The 15,937-nt window shown below is 45.2% G+C and overlaps 1 pseudogene; it reads left to right on the forward strand.

Annotated features, from left to right (window-relative positions):
* The first annotated feature begins 5,385 nt into the window (after window positions 1-5,385).
* Window positions 5,386-6,144, forward strand: LOC138671637 (perilipin-2 pseudogene; annotated as a pseudogene).
* The last annotated feature ends 9,793 nt before the right edge of the window (window positions 6,145-15,937 follow it).

Here is a 15,937-nt window from a genome sequence, read left to right on the forward strand (position 1 = left end):
CACCCATTATTGCATTTTAATGCAATGTTGCGGCGACCAAAAAAACGTAATTCTGAAGTTTTGACTTTTTTTCTCACTATGCCATTTAGCGATCAGGTTAAGGGTACGTTCACACGATCCTGAATTCCCTGCGGATTTTTCAGGTCCTTTTTTGGAAAATCCGCAGTGCAAAATCAGTGCATTTTGCACTGCGGATTTTCATGCGTTTTCTTCTGCGGATTCCTCTGCGGGTTTTCACCTGCACTTTCCTATTGGTGCAGTCGGAAACCCGCTGCGGAATCCGCAGAAAGAATTGACATGGTACTTCTTTTTTTCCGCAGCGTTTCCGCGCGTTTTTTTCCGGGAAATTCAGGATCATGTGCACAGCGGGTTTCGTTTTCCATAGGGTTACATTGTACTGTACACCACATGGAAAACGGCTGCGGATCCGCAGCAGCAAATCCGCTGCGGATCCGCAGCAAAAACCGCACCGTGTGAACGTAGCCTAATCCTTTTTTTAATGATAGATCGGGCGATTATGAACGCGGTGATATCAAATATGTGTAGGTTTGATTTTTTTTTATATAGTTTTAATTTGAATGGGGTGAAAGGGGGGTGATTAAAACTTTTATATTTTTTAAATTTCTTTCAGATTTTGAAAAACATATTTTTTAAATTTTGGCATGCTTCAATAGCCTTCACGGGAGTCTAGAAGCTGCCACAACTCAATCGCCTCTGCTACATAGAGACAATGCTCTGATCGCCCCTATGTAGTAGAATTGCAGCATTGCTATGTGCACCGACCACAGGGTGGCGCTCATAGCAATCTGGCATCAACAACCATAGAGGTCTGCAGGAGACCTCTGGTTGTTATGTCGATGCACCGCTGACCCCGATCATCTGACGGGGGTCACGATGTGTGCATATCCAGCACGATAGCGGAAAGCACTTGTTAAATGCCGCTGTCAGAGATTAACAGCGGCATTTAACTAGTTAAAAGGCGCCGCTGGAGCCCATATCAAAGAGGGGGTTCTGCCATCGGATGTACTATTCCATCCGATGCCAGAAAGGGGTTAAAGATATAATTTCTCATCAAAAATGTAAAAAAAAGAAACAATTACATTTCATGCAAGTGATAGTTGCATGCTGCCTGCATTGAACTCAATGGCAAATCGACCAGCAACAAAAAATTCTGCAATTTTCAATATAATTTTGATTATGACAATACTGAAGTTGTTCAACGCTTGTTTCCCGGCCTCTTTCCACCAGCTGAGGAATAATGATGGGACAGAACGATCACTAATAGATCACTAACAGATTACATACAGTATCATGTTATAAGCAGCACATCTTCAGTTTACACCGGCGATGTGCTGCTGAGAACAATGATTTTTGTTCCAGCAAAAACAATCTGAATGCGCAGCATTTTACTTGTTTAGTAAAACACACCCCATAGTCCTCCATATATTATAATGTGCACCACAGTCCTCCACATAGTATAATACACTCCCTATAGTCCTCCATATATTAAAATACACTGCTCAGTCCTCCATATAGCATAATACACTCCTCATATTTCTCCATATAGTATAATGCACCGCTATAGTCATCCATGTAGTACAATTCACTTCCCATAGTATAATGCACCCCATAATTCTGCATATAGTATAACGTATTGCCCATAGTCCTCGATACAGTATAATGCAGCCCACATATAGTATAATGCAACCACCACCCTAAAGAATAAAATGCAGCCACCCCAGAGTATAATGCAGCCACCCCAGAGTATAATGCAGCCACCCCATAAAATATAATGCAGCCCCCTCATAGTTTAATGCAGCCCCCTCATAGAGTATGATGCAATCACCCCTCAAAGAATATAAATATAATACAGCCCCCCATAGAATATAATGCAGCCCCAAATAGAATATAATACAGTCCACCTCCCCACAGAATATAATGCAGCCCCAAAGAGTATGATGCAGTCATCCCTCATAAAATCTAATACAGCCCCATAGAATATTATACAGCCCACCTCCCCATAATATATAATGTAGCCCCCATAGAATATAATGCAGCCCCCCATAGTATATAACACCGCCACCCCATAGAATATAATATACCCCCCATAGTATAAAACACAGCCACATAGTATATAACATGGTCTCCCCATAGAATATAATATACCCCCCATAGTATATAGCAAAGCTCACATAGTATATAGCAAAGCCTGCATAGTATATAGCACAACCCGCATAGCAGATAACACAGCCCATGTAGTAGTATACAGCACAGCCCACACAGTAGTATACAGCACAGTCCACAGAGTAGTATACAGCACAGCCCACGTAGCAGTATACAGCACAGCCCTCATAGCAGTATACAGCACAGCCCACGTAGCAGTAATCAGCACAGCCCACGTAGCAGTATACAGCACAGCCCACGTAGCAGTATACAGCACAGCCCACGTAGCAGTATACAGCACAGCCCATGTAGCAGTATACAGCACAGCCCATGTAGCAGTATACAGCACAGCCCACGTAGCAGTATACAGCACAGCCCATGTAGCAGTATACAGTACAGCCCACGTAGCAGTATACAGCACAGCTCATGTAGCAGTATACAGCACGACCACGTAGCAGTATACAGCACAGCCCACGTAGCAGTACACAGCCAGCTCACTTATCAGTATACAGCACAGCCCACACAGTAGTATACATCACAGCCCGCATCTCTGCTCCCCCCCGAGAATGGCCCCACAGTCCAGTAAAAGCAAAAAAACCACACTCTTCACCTCTCATCGTACCCACGTTGCTCACTGCTCCTGTCTCGGTGGCTGCCGTTGCACTGCCTGGCACACAGTGAGTGCACGCGCACCCGCAGAGTCGGAGGCAGAGTGGGGGAATGATGGGAGAGAGGGCGTCAGCAGACGATCTCTCCTCCATCATTGCATTCAACTGTAGTGGCGTCATAGACGTCGGTATAGTTGAATGTGGCGACGGCGCTGGTGGGGGGTGAGTATTACCTCTCGTTCAGATTTAACTTTGCAAGCCCATTCTTTCTTTTTAAACAAAAATGGGAGCATATCCAATAAGGAAAACATTACCAAAAGAAAGTTTTAGCAATGCTATGATGTTCCATTAAAAGGGCTAGATTACCATTTTTCTTTAAAATAAAGAAAAATAAATGCAACTAGAGCAATAGCATTTCACGTAAGGAATTGGGCAATATTGTGTGCACTGATGTGCTGATGTGACACCAAGATCAGTTCTGTGATAGATCGTCCCAAGCCTTCTTTCACATGTATTGTGTAATTGTAATAAATAGTGACCAGTGAGCACTAAAATGCTCAGGTGCTCGTTGCTCGGGTCGAGCAAATTGGAATGCTCGGGTACTCGACCCGAGCAGCGAGCACAACGTGAGTCTATAGAAAAACCTGAATATTTCTACCGCGATCCCCCCGGGGGTCCTTTTAAGGTCTAAAAATGTCTGATAATGATGGAAACACTGCTCAAATCACATCGTGGGGATCGCCACTAGAATAATTTCTGACTCCTAGGTCACAGCTGTAAGCAATGTTGCCAAAGTTTCACGCCATTTTTACAGGTGCATCAAAAAACATACAAAAACAAAACCAAAATGGTTTTTTCTGGGAAATATGTTGAGGTACATCCTTTCCAGGGTAATGACTTGTATATAAGGGAAAATAATTAACCCCAGACCAAAGTGTTCCTCCACCACTTGGGCTATGTTCACATGCAGCATTTTTGATGCGTTTTTCAACTTTTACATTGCTTTCAACCAATATAAATGCATTCACTGGGAAATGTCATTGTAACATTTAACAACCCTAGCTGGCCATGTGGTGTGTGACATATAAGGCCTCTTTCACACTTCCGTCTTTCCTTTCCAGTCACAAAGCGTCGTTTTGTGAAAAAAAACGGAACCAGCAAATGTTTCTGCTGGATCCGTTTTTTTCTCATAGACTTGTATTAGCAGCGGATTGTGGCAGATGGCCTTCCATTTCATCCATCATGTACGGGATCTGTCCTAACATTGCTGTCTGTCGGGTGGAGACAACGCACACAGGAACGTTTTTTCTCTATGTCGGGAAATCGCTCAGCGATAAATCCTGTGCTGTCCGTCGTTGGCTATAATGGAAGCCTATGGACGCAGGATCCGACGCTGACTGTCAAAAGCAGGAATCCAGTGACGGATGCCAACTTTTGAAACTGAGCATGCGCGGAAGAATTTCCTGTCAGGGAAATTCTCTCTCGCTCTCTCTCTTTTTTTACTATTGATGCTGCATATGCAGCATCAATAGTAAAAAGATATAATGTTAAAAATAATATTCTTACCTTCCCGCGTCCCCCACAGCCTTCCCAATGCTCGCAGTGAAGCCGGCAGCTCCCATTCCCAGTAATGCCTTGAGAAATGACCCGATAATGTAGCTTTCTCATGAGGCATTACTGGGGATGGGAGCTGCCAGCAGGATCGCGAGCATATGGAAGGCCACGGGAAGGCTGCGTGGGACGCCGGATGGTAAGTATATCACGATTTTTTATTTTTAAAATTATTTTTAACCTGGGTTGTGTTGTGTGTGCGTTTTCGCAGTGAAAAAACATGGTGAAGACACATACACAATGTGTGTACATAGCCTCGACGGATCCATCAAAAGAACGGACCCAGTGCATCCATTTTTTACAATCTGCACAGGATCCGTCTTTTCAACATTTTGATGGATTGTGACTGATTGTAAAAAATGGAAGTGTGAAAGAAGCCTAAGGAGACAATTCTTGTTTCATTTATGAAGGAGGGACTCTTAAAGTCACAAAGCCTATTTTTAGAGGGGCATCAGGCAGCATTAATATTCTTAAAGGGCCATTATAAAACAGTGGGTCTCCTATTCTGTTATTGCCTATGCAGTGAGTGGCTGGACTGCCAACAATTACAATGCACCACAATACCCCTTTCACGAGAGGTACAGGAGGGCTTCCTGAAAAAATGTTGCATTTAATGCAAGGCCTGCCCTGCTACCCAGTCATATGCACCCAAATAAGCCTTTGAACCCAGGTACTGGATGGCCACAGGAAAACCCACTTCACATTCTTCAGTTGGTCCTGCCATACTGTTTTCTTATGTATTAACTGCAAGGCCTGCCCTGCTACCAAGTCATATGCACCCCAATAAGCCTTTGAACCCAGGTACTGGTTGGCCGCAGGAAAACCCACTGCACATTCTTCAGTTGGGCCTGCCATATTATTTTCTTATGTATTAACTGCAAGGTCTGCCCTGCTGAGTGCACGTGAGTGCTGAGACGGCATCTGTGGTAGTTTGGCAGCAGGGGGCGGTGTCTCCTCTTTGTGGTGACTGTGCTTTGCTTTTTGTAGGGTTTCACTTAGCAACATGGCTGAGACGGTGCAGCAGCAACAGAACTTGGTGGTAAGGCTGGTAAACCTCCCACTGGTGAGCTCAACCTATGACCTGGTGTCCTCTGCCTACATGACCACTAAACACCACTATCCCTACTTGAAGTCTGTATGTGACGTTGCAGAGAAAAGTGTGAGGAGTATCACGTGTGTGGCCATCACCGGTGCCATGGCAATCCTGCAGAAACTTGAGCCTCAAATTTCTTTGGCAAACAATATGGCCTGTGTTGGACTGGACAAGATTGAGGAGAAGTTGCCTATTCTGCATCAGCCTCCTGGAAAGGTTGTGGCTAGTACCTTTGAAGCTGTTGTTGGTGCCAGAGATGCTGTAGTCCATAGTATCATAGGGGTAGTGGATAAATCAAAGGGAGCTGTGTAGGATGGTGTGGAGATGACTAGGACTGTTGTACATGACAGCATTAACACTGTCCTGGAAAGCCATGTTGTGAAGATCATGAGCAACTGTGTGGATTCTACACTAACTAGGTCTGAATCTCTCCTGGAACACTACCTGCCACCAACACATGAGGAGTTGGCTAAGGAAGCAACTAAGACAGAAGGCTTTGAGGTGTCCCAAGATGAGCCTGGTTACTTCTTGCACCTGGGGTTGCTCTCTGTCCTGCTACCAAGTCATATGAACACCAATAAGCCTTTGAACCCAGTTAATGGAAAGCCACAGGAAAACCAACTTCACATTCTTCAGTTGGTTTTGCCATACTGTTTCCTAATGCATTGACTGCAAGGGCTGCCTTGACCCAAATTTGCATGCACCTTAATCCCCCTTGGAAGAAATATGGAGGAGGGCCTCATAACAAAACTGTCCCATTACAAAGGAGCTGGTCTCCTAGAATAGTAATGCCCATACACTAAGTGTATGGGCTGACAAACATTTCCCCAAGGGGGGTAATTTTTAAAAAAAATATTTAATGGGGATCATAGACACCCTTGCCAAAAAATTAACGGTCTGTAGCAGTATGGAACACGTGAACCCTGGTGATCTAGTGCTGGAAAATTATGAGAGGTGGAGGAAGGCCTCATTAAAAACTAGGCCCAATTTAAAGGAGCGAGCCTCCTACACTTGTTATGCCCATATACTAAGTGTATGGACTGACAAACATTTCCCCATGGGGGGTAATTTAAAAAAATATATATTTTATGGGGATCATAGACACCCTTGCCAAAAAATTGATGGTCTTTAGCAGTACGGATCACGTGAACCCTGGCGATCTAGTGGTGGAAAATTATGAGAGGAGGAGGAAGGCCTCATTAAAAAGTAGGCCCAATTTATAGAAGTGGGTCTCCTAGACTTGTAATGCCCTTACAATAAGTGTGTGGGCTGACAAACATTTCCTCATGGGGTTAGATTTTTAAAAAATATTTAATGTGGATCACAGACACCCTTGCCAAAAAATTGACTGTCTGTAGCAGCACGGAACACTTGAACCCTGGTGATCTAGTGTTGGAAAATGATGAGACGTAGAGGAAAGCCTCATTAAAAACTAGGCCCAATTTGAAGGAGCGTTTCTCCTAGACTGATAATGCCCATACACTAAGTGCATGGGCTGACAAACATTTCCCCACAGGGGTTACAGCTTTAAAAAATTATTTATGGGTAGGATCATAGATGCCCTTGCCCAAAAATTGAATGGCTGTAGCAGCATATGACATGTTCACCATGGTGATCTAGTGGTGAAGAATGAGGAAACATTGCTGAAGGCCTCATTAAAAACTAGGCACAATACACACTAGTGTGTGGTTTATGTACGAAGTAAAAGATGAGCTGACGAGTAAGTTCCTATGCCCGCAGCCGAGCTCGTGTGCAGGAGCACACCACAAAGACCAACTGGACAGGTACAGCAGCCCCAAGGACCCCGGCCAGCAGTCAGATCTCAGCAACCAGCGCCTGAGCCTTTGCTTTTTGGAAGAGGGCGTGTCAAATGTAAAATACAGTCTGTATAGAGTCTTGTGCGTGGGTGCTAGGAAACACAGAAGACACAGGCTTGTTTAAGTAGTTCTTGTATTACTTCATACAAGTAAGGGTTAACACAGTTGCAGGCAGGATACAAGACAGGCAGGAATAAACCTTAAGTCCATCTAGTTACAGAAACAGGTTAAAGGTTCTCTCTCTACTTCCCTTGCCAATGTTGATGGTAAGCTGTGAGATTCCTGAGTCCACACATGTCCAAGGATCTGAAGTAGAAGGTGGTTAGGATAATAAGTCCAAGTCTTCCAGGAGCAAGGTGTCAAGTAAACTGCAGACTTGATTCTGAAGCACTGATTAAACAGCTGATGCTGCTTAAAAGGGGCAAGTGGCAGAGAACAGGGCGGAAACATTGAAACTGAGAACTCCATGCAGGTTAAGGGCAAAGTAGATACAGCAGAACAGAAAGCAAAATGGCCGACAGGAAAAACTAGGTTCTACAAAAAATAACAGCAGATATAGCAAATCGTCTAAAACCTTACATTACTCCCCTCTTAGGGACAGCCTCCGGATGACCCCAGACCCGGCTTGTCTGGGTACCTCTGATGGAACTGGCGAAGTAAGCGAGGAGCATTAATGTTATCAACCGGTTCCCATGAGTTATCTTCAACTGAGTAGCCTTGCCACTTAATCAGGTATTGTAGCTGATTTCTATGCAACCTAGAATCCATAATCTTTTCCACTACAAATTCCTCCTGACCATCAATCAGCACTGGGTCAGGATGAGGAGAAGATCGTCCAGGAAACATATTGGGTACTGCTGCCTTTAGTAGGGAAACGTGAAAAACAGGGTGAATTCTCATGGTTCTGGGCAGACGAAGACGCCAAGCTACGGCACTTACAATCTTATTGATCCTGTAGGGACCAATGTACTTATGTCCCAATTTGGATGATGGAATCCTTAACTTAAGGTTCTTAGTTGACAGCCAGACCAAGTCTCCTACCTTGAAGGCTGGTGCGGGTTTACGAAATTTATCAACTGCTCTCTTATATTTCTCCTGAGCCGATTCCAGATTCTCTTTTAGAAGATCAACATTCCGTTGTAGGGAAGCGATTCTGTCGGTCACAGCTGGCAGAGGCGTATCTATAGGAAATCGAGGAAGTATGTTAGGATGATAACCTAGATTAGCATAAAAAGGAGACTGCTTAGTGGAGGCACTCTGAGCGTTATTATAAGAAAATTCAGCCAAAGGAAGTAAATCCACCCAATCATCCTGTAGGTGGCAGATAAAACAGCGGAGATACTGCTCCAGGGTCTGGTTGGTCCGTTCTGTCTGGCCATTTGTCTGAGGATGAAAGGCAGAAGAAAGATTTACTTTAATGTCCAATGCGGCACAGAAGTTCTGCCAAAACCTTGAAGTGAATTGCACCCCTCGATCAGAAATGACCTCATCCGGTAGTCCATGCAAACGAAACACCTCTTGAATTATTAAATCTGCGGTCTGTTTAGCAGTGGGTAAGCCGCTACAGGGAATAAAGTGAGCTGCCTTTGTCAAACGATCCACCACCACCAAAATGGTGTTTTTCCCTTGCGAGGTTGGCAATTCCACAATGAAATCCATGGAAATGGATCCCCATGGACGGGATGGGGTGGGTAGGGGTTGTAATAGACCAGTCGGTGAAGAACATGGTGTCTTGCATCTCGCACACACTTCGCATGAAGAGACATAATTTAGAACATCTTTTCTATAAGTGGGCCACCAAAAGAAACGAGAAAGGAATTCTTGAGTCTTTAGGACTCCTCTATGTCCTGCTATCTTGGAGTCGTGGATGAGTTGTAGTACTCTGAGTCTGACCGTTTCAGATATATACAAACGTTGGCCTTGAAACCACACACCATTCTTATAAACAAGACTTACATCCCTAGGAGGTTGCGCCAGAAAGGAATCCGAATGGTATGCCTCCTTGATGTCATTAAGTAGGTCTTGATTGTGAATCACTCCCAGGAACCTGGAATCGGGAAGAATAGTCTTAGAAGTAGTGAGTGGAGAGGTCTCAGTTGAATGGATCCTAGAGAGTGCATCTGCTTTTCCATTGCACGACCCTGGCCTATAAGAGATTACAAAATTGAATTGATTCAAGAACAGACTCCAACGAGCCTGGCGAGGAGTCAGGCACTTAGCTGATCTGATAAATTCAAGATTGCGATGGTCGGTCAGGACGACTATCTGCTGTGCAGTTCCCTGAAGATGATGTCTCCATTCCTTGAAGGCAGCAATGATGGCCAATAATTCTCTATTGCCCACGTCGTAGTTCTTTTCTGCTGCAGACAACCGCTGTGAAAAAAAAGCACAGGAATGCAAAACATTCTTCTCACCTGTTCTCTGGGAGAGTATAGCTCCGATGGCACAGTCAGAGGCATCGACCTCTACTATGAAGGCCAGTTCAGGGTTGGGATGCACTAGGATAGGTGCTGTGGTAAATTTACTCTTCAGGTGAGAAAATGCTTCTTGGGCTTGAGGAGTCCAGGTGAAGGTAGATCTTTTACGGGTAAGTTGTGTGATAGGTGACACTACCTCAGAAAAGTTCCTAATAAATCGCCTGTAGAAATTGGCAAACCCGATGAAGCGCTGTACTTCCTTCACATTCTTCGGAACTGGCCAGTTCTTGATGGCTTGGGTCTTACTTTCATCCATACAAATTCCTCGTGATGACATTACATACCCCAAAAATTGAATCTCGGTCTGATGGAATTCGCATTTTTCAAGTTTGATATAAAGATGATTCTGTCGTAGACGTTCCAAGACCATCTTCATGTGTCCATGATGTTCCTCTGTAGAGTTAGAAAAAATCAAAATATCATCTAAATAAATCACTACAAAAGTATCCAAAAGATCCCTGAAAATGTCGTTCACTAAATGTTGGAAAGTTGCTGGGGCATTACATAGACCGAACGGCATGACTAAGTATTCGAAATGTCCATAACGTGATCTGAATGCGGTCTTCCATTCATCCCCAGGTCTAATACGGACCAGATTATAGGCCCCACGGAGATCCAGTTTAGAAAAAATCTTGGCATGCCGTACTCTCTCCAATAACTCAGGGATCAAAGGCAGTGGGTAACGGTTTCTGATAGTAACCTTATTAAGCTCCCGGTAATCTATGCAGGGTCTAAGAGATCCATCTTTCTTCTTTACAAAGAAGATGGGTGCACCTGCAGGAGATGAGGAGTGGCGTATGAAGCCTTTGGCTAAATTCTCATCAATATAGTCCTTCAAAGCCTTTAGCTCGGGCCCTGCCAAAGGGTAGATCTTACCAAAGGGTATATGTTGTGAATTCTGTGGTCGAGCTCCCTCCTGTGGTCATGAATGGTACTTCGGCTGGTTCTGTCTATGAGCTTCTTCTGCTGGATGTGAATGGGGCTGCGGCTTCTGAGTTTCCTTCCTCAGGTGACGAGGTTAAGTCGTTAGGTGCTGCTCTATTTAACTCCACCTAGTTCTTTGTTCCTTGCCTCCAGTCAATGTTCCAGTATTGGTCTTGCTCTCTCCTGGATCGTCTTGTGGCCTGTCTGCCCTGCATAAGCTAAGTTCTGCTTGTGTTACTTTTGTTTGCTATTTTTTCTGTCCAGCTTGCTATATTGGTTTTTCTTGCTTGCTGGAAGCTCTGGGATGCAGAGGGAGCACCTCCGTGCCGTTAGCCGGTACGGAGGGTCTTTTTGCGCCCTCTGCGTGGTTGTTTGTAGGTTTTTGTGCTGACCGCAAAGCTATCTTTACTATCCTCGGTCTATTCAGTAAGTCGGGCCTCACTTTGCTAAAACCTATTTCATCTCTGTGTTTGTATTTTCATCTTTACTCACAGTCATTATATGTGGGGGGCTGCCTTTTCCTTTGGGGAATTTCTCTGAGGCAAGGTAGGCTTATTTTTCTATCTTCAGGGCTAGCTAGTTTCTCAGGCTGTGCCCGAGGCGCCTAGGTCTGGTCAGGAGCGCTCCACGGCTACCTCTAGTGTGGTGTGATAGGATTAGGGATTGCGGTCAGCAGAGTTCCCACGTCTCAGAGCTCGTCCTATGTTATTAGTAACTATCAGGTCACTTTGTGTGCTCTTAACCACCAGGTCCATTGTGTTTCTGAATCACCAGTTCATAACAGTACTGGAGGCCCAAAGTACTATTGCTTCTCAATAGAGGGAAAAGAGAAGTTCTGAGACCATTTTTTTTTCTCTGCACTGTGTTTTGTCTTTCTTTTCCCCTAGACATTTGGGTGGTTCAGGACACAGGTGTAGTGATGGACATTAAAGGTCTGTCTTCTTGTGTGGATCATCTCACTGCAAGAGTACAAAATATTCAAGACATCGTGGTTCAGAAATCTATGTTAGAACCTAGAATTCCTATTCCTGGCTTATTTTCTGGAGATAGAGCTAAGTTTCTGAATTTCAAAAATAATTGTAAACTGTTTCTGGCTTTGAAACCCCGCTCCTCTGGTGACCCAGTTCAACAAGTTAAGATCATTATATCTTTATTACGTGGCGACCCTCAAGACTGGGCATTTTCCCTTGCGCCAGGAGATCCTGCATTATGCGATATTGATGCGTTTTTTCTGGCGCTCAGATTGCTGTATGATGAACCTAATTCAGTGGATCAGGCAGAGAAAAATTTGCTGGCTCTGTGTCAGGGTCAGGATGAGGTAGAGATATATTGTCAGAAGTTTAGGAAGTGGTCTGTGCTCACTCAATGGAATGAATGTGCGCTGGCAGCAATTTTCAGAAAGGGTCTCTCTGAAGCCCTTAAGGATGTCATGGTAGAATTTCCTATGTCTGCTGGTCTGAATGAGTCTATGTCTTTGGCCATTCAGATCGATCGACGCTTACGTGAGCGTAAAAATGTGCACCATTTGGCGGTATTATCTGAGCATAAACCTGAGCCTATGCAATGTGATAGGACTTTGACCAGAGCTGAACGGCAAGAACACAGACGTCGGAATGGGCTGTGTTTTTATTGTGGTGATTCCACTCATGCTATCTCCGATTGTCCTAAGCGCACTAAGCGGTTCGCTAGGTCTGCCACCATTGGTACGGTACAGTCGAAATTTCTTTTGTCCGTTACTTTGATCTGCTCTTTGTCATCCTATTCTGTCATGGCATTTGTGGATTCAGGCACTGCCCTGAATTTGATGGACTTGGACTTTGCTAGGCACTGTGGGTTTTTCTTGGAGCCCTTGCAGTATCCTATTCCATTGAGAGGAATTGATGCTACGCCTTTGGCCAAGAATAAGCCTCAGTACTGGACCCAACTGACCATGTGCATGGCTCCTGCGCATCAGGAGGATATTCGCTATTTGGTGTTGCATAATCTGCATGATGTGGTCGTGTTGGGGTTGCCATGGCTACAGGTCCATAACCCAGTATTGGATTGGAAATCTATGTCTGTGTCCAGCTGGGGTTGTCAGGGGGTACATGGTGATGTTCCAGTTCTGTCTATTTCATCATCCACCCTTCTGAGGTCCCAGAGTTCTTGTCGGATTACCGGGATGTATTTGATGAGCCCAAGTCCAGTGCCCTACCTCCGCATAGGGATTGCGATTGTGCTATCGATTTGATTCCTGGTAGTAAGTTTCCTAAGGTTCGACTGTTTAATTTGTCTGTGCCTGAGCACGCCGCTATGCGGAGTTACGTAAAGGAATCCTTGGAGAAGGGTCATATTCGCCCGTCGTCATCGACATTGGGAGCAGGGTTCTTTTTTGTGGCCAAGAAGGATGGTTCGTTGAGACCTTGTATTGATTACCGCCTTCTAAATAAAATCACAGTCAAATTTCAGTACCCCTTGCTGCTGCTGTCTGATTTGATTGCTCGGATTAAGGGGGCTAGTTGGTTCACCAAGATAGATCTTCGTGGTGCGTATAATCTTGTGCGTATTAAACAGGGCAATGAATGGAAAACAGCATTTAATACGCCCGAGGGCCATTTTGAGTACCTGGTTATGCCATTCGGGCTTTCCAATGCTCCATCCGTATTTCAGTCCTTTATGCATGACATCTTCCGAGAGTACCTGGATAAATTCCTGATTGTATACTTGGATGATATTTTGGTCTTCTCGGATGATTGGGAGTCTCACGTGAAGCAGGTTAGAATGGTGTTCCAGGTCCTGCGTGCTAATTCTTTGTTTGTGAAGGGGTCAAAGTGTCTCTTTGGTGTTCAGAAGGTTTCATTTTTGGGTTTCGTTTTTTCCCCTTCTACTATCGAGATGGACCCTGTTAAAGTTCAGGCCATTTATGATTGGACTCAGCTGACGTCTCTGAAGAGTCTGCAAAAGTTCCTGGGCTTTGCTAATTTTTATCGTCGCTTCATCAATAATTTTTCTAGTATTGCTAAGCCGTTGACTGATTTAACCAAGAAGGGTGCTGATGTGGTCAATTGGCCTTCTGCTGCTGTAGAAGCTTTTCAGGAGTTGAAGCGTCGTTTTTCTTCTGCCCCTGTGTTGTGCCAGCCAGATATTTCGCTCCCGTTCCAGGTCGAGGTTGATGCTTCTGAGATTGGAGCAGGGGCTGTTTTGTCGCAAAGAAGTTCTGATGGCTCGGTGATGAAACCATGTGCCTTCTTTTCCAGGAAGTTTTCGCCTGCTGAGCGTAATTATGATGTTGGCAATCGAGAGTTCTTGGCCATGAAGTGGGCATTCGAGGAGTGGCATCATTGGCTTGAAGGAGCTAAGCATCGCATGGTGGTCTTGACTGATCACAAGAACTTGACTTATCTCGAGTCTGCCAATTGGTTGAATCCTAGACAGGCTCGTTGGTCGCTGTTTTTCTCCCATTTTGACTTTGTGGTTTCGTACCTTCCGGGCTCTAAGAATGTGAAGGCGGATGCCCTGTCTAGGAGTTTTGTGCCCGACTCTCCGGGTTTGCCTGAGCCGGCGGGTATTCTCAAAGAGGGGGTAATTTTGTCTGCCATCTCCCCTGATTTGCGGCGGGTGCTGCAGAAATTTCAGGCTAATAGACCTGACCGTTGCCCAGCAGAGAAACTGTTTGTCCCTGATAGATGGACGAGTAGAGTTATCTCTGAGGTTCATTGTTCGGTGTTGGCTGGTCATCCTGGAATCTTTGGTACCAGAGATTTGGTGGCTAGATCCTTTTGGTGGCCGTCTCTGTCGCGGGATGTGCGTTCTTTTGTGCAGTCCTGTGGGATTTGTGCTCGGGCTAAGCCCTGCTGTTCTTGTGCCAGTGGGTTGCTTTTGCCCTTGCCAGTCCCGAAGAGGCCCTGTACACATATCTCTATGGATTTTATTTCAGATCTCCCCGTCTCTCAAAAGATGTCGGTCATTTGGGTGGTTTGTGATCGCTTCTCTAAGATGGTCCATTTGGTACCCTTGTCTAAATTGCCTTCCTCCTCTGATTTGGTGCCATTGTTTTTCCAGCATGTGGTTCGTTTACATGGCATTCCGGAGAACATCGTTTCTGACAGAGGTTCCCAGTTTGTTTCGAGGTTTTGGCGAGCCTTTTGTGCTAGGATGGGCATTGATTTGTCTTTTTCCTCGGCTTTCCATCCTCAGACAAATGGCCAAACTGAACGAACCAATCAGACCTTGGAAACATATCTGAGATGTTTTGTTTCTGCTGATCAGGATGATTGGGTGTCCTTTTTGCCTTTGGCTGAGTTCGCCCTTAATAATCGGGCCAGCTCGGCTACTTTGGTTTCGACATTTTTCTGCAATTCTGGTTTCCATCCTCGTTTCTCTTCAGGGCAGGTTGAGTCTTCGGACTATCCTGGTGTGGATACTGTGGTGGATAGGTTGCAGCAGATTTGGACTCATGTAGTGGACAATTTGACATTGTCCCAGGAGAAGGCTCAACGTTTCACTAACCGTAGGCGCTGTGTGGGTCCCCCACTTCGTGTTGGGGATTTGGTTTGGTTGTCGTCTCGTTATATTCCTATGAAAGTTTCCTCTCCTAAGTTTAAGCCTCGTTTCATTGGTCCGTATAGGATTTCTGAGGTTCTTAATCCTGTGTCTTTTCGTTTGACCCTTCCAGCTTCTTTTTCCATCCATAATGTATTCCATAGGTCATTGTTGCGGAGATACGTGGCACCTGTGGTTCCATCCGTTGATCCTCCTGCCCCGGTTTTGGTTGAGGGGGAGTTGGAGTATATAGTGGAGAAGATTTTGGATTCTCGTATTTCGAGACGGAAACTCCAGTACCTGGTTAAGTGGAAGGGTTATGGTCAGAAAGATAATTCCTGGGTCTTTGCCTCTGATGTTCATGCTGCCGATCTGGTTCGTGCCTTTCATTTGGCTCATCCTGGTCGGCCTGGGGGCTCTGGTGAGGGTTCGGTGACCCCTCCTCAAGGGGGGGTACTGTTGTGAATTCTGTGGTCGAGCACCCTCCTGTGGTCATGAGTGGTACTTCGGCTGGTTCTGTCTATGAGCTTCCTCTGGTGGATGTGAGTGGGGCTGCGGCTTCTGAGTTTCCTTCCTCAGGTGACGAGGTTAAGTCATTAGGTGCTGCTCTATTTAACTCCACCTAGTTCTTTGTTCCTTGCCTCCAGTCAATGTTCCAGTATTGGTCTTGCTCTCTCCTGGATCGTCTTGTGGCCTGTCTGCCCTGCATAAGCTAAGTTCTGC

The sequence above is a fragment of the Ranitomeya imitator genome, chromosome 3, assembly GCF_032444005.1.
Source record: "Ranitomeya imitator isolate aRanImi1 chromosome 3, aRanImi1.pri, whole genome shotgun sequence".
Taxonomy (NCBI): domain Eukaryota; kingdom Metazoa; phylum Chordata; class Amphibia; order Anura; family Dendrobatidae; genus Ranitomeya; species Ranitomeya imitator.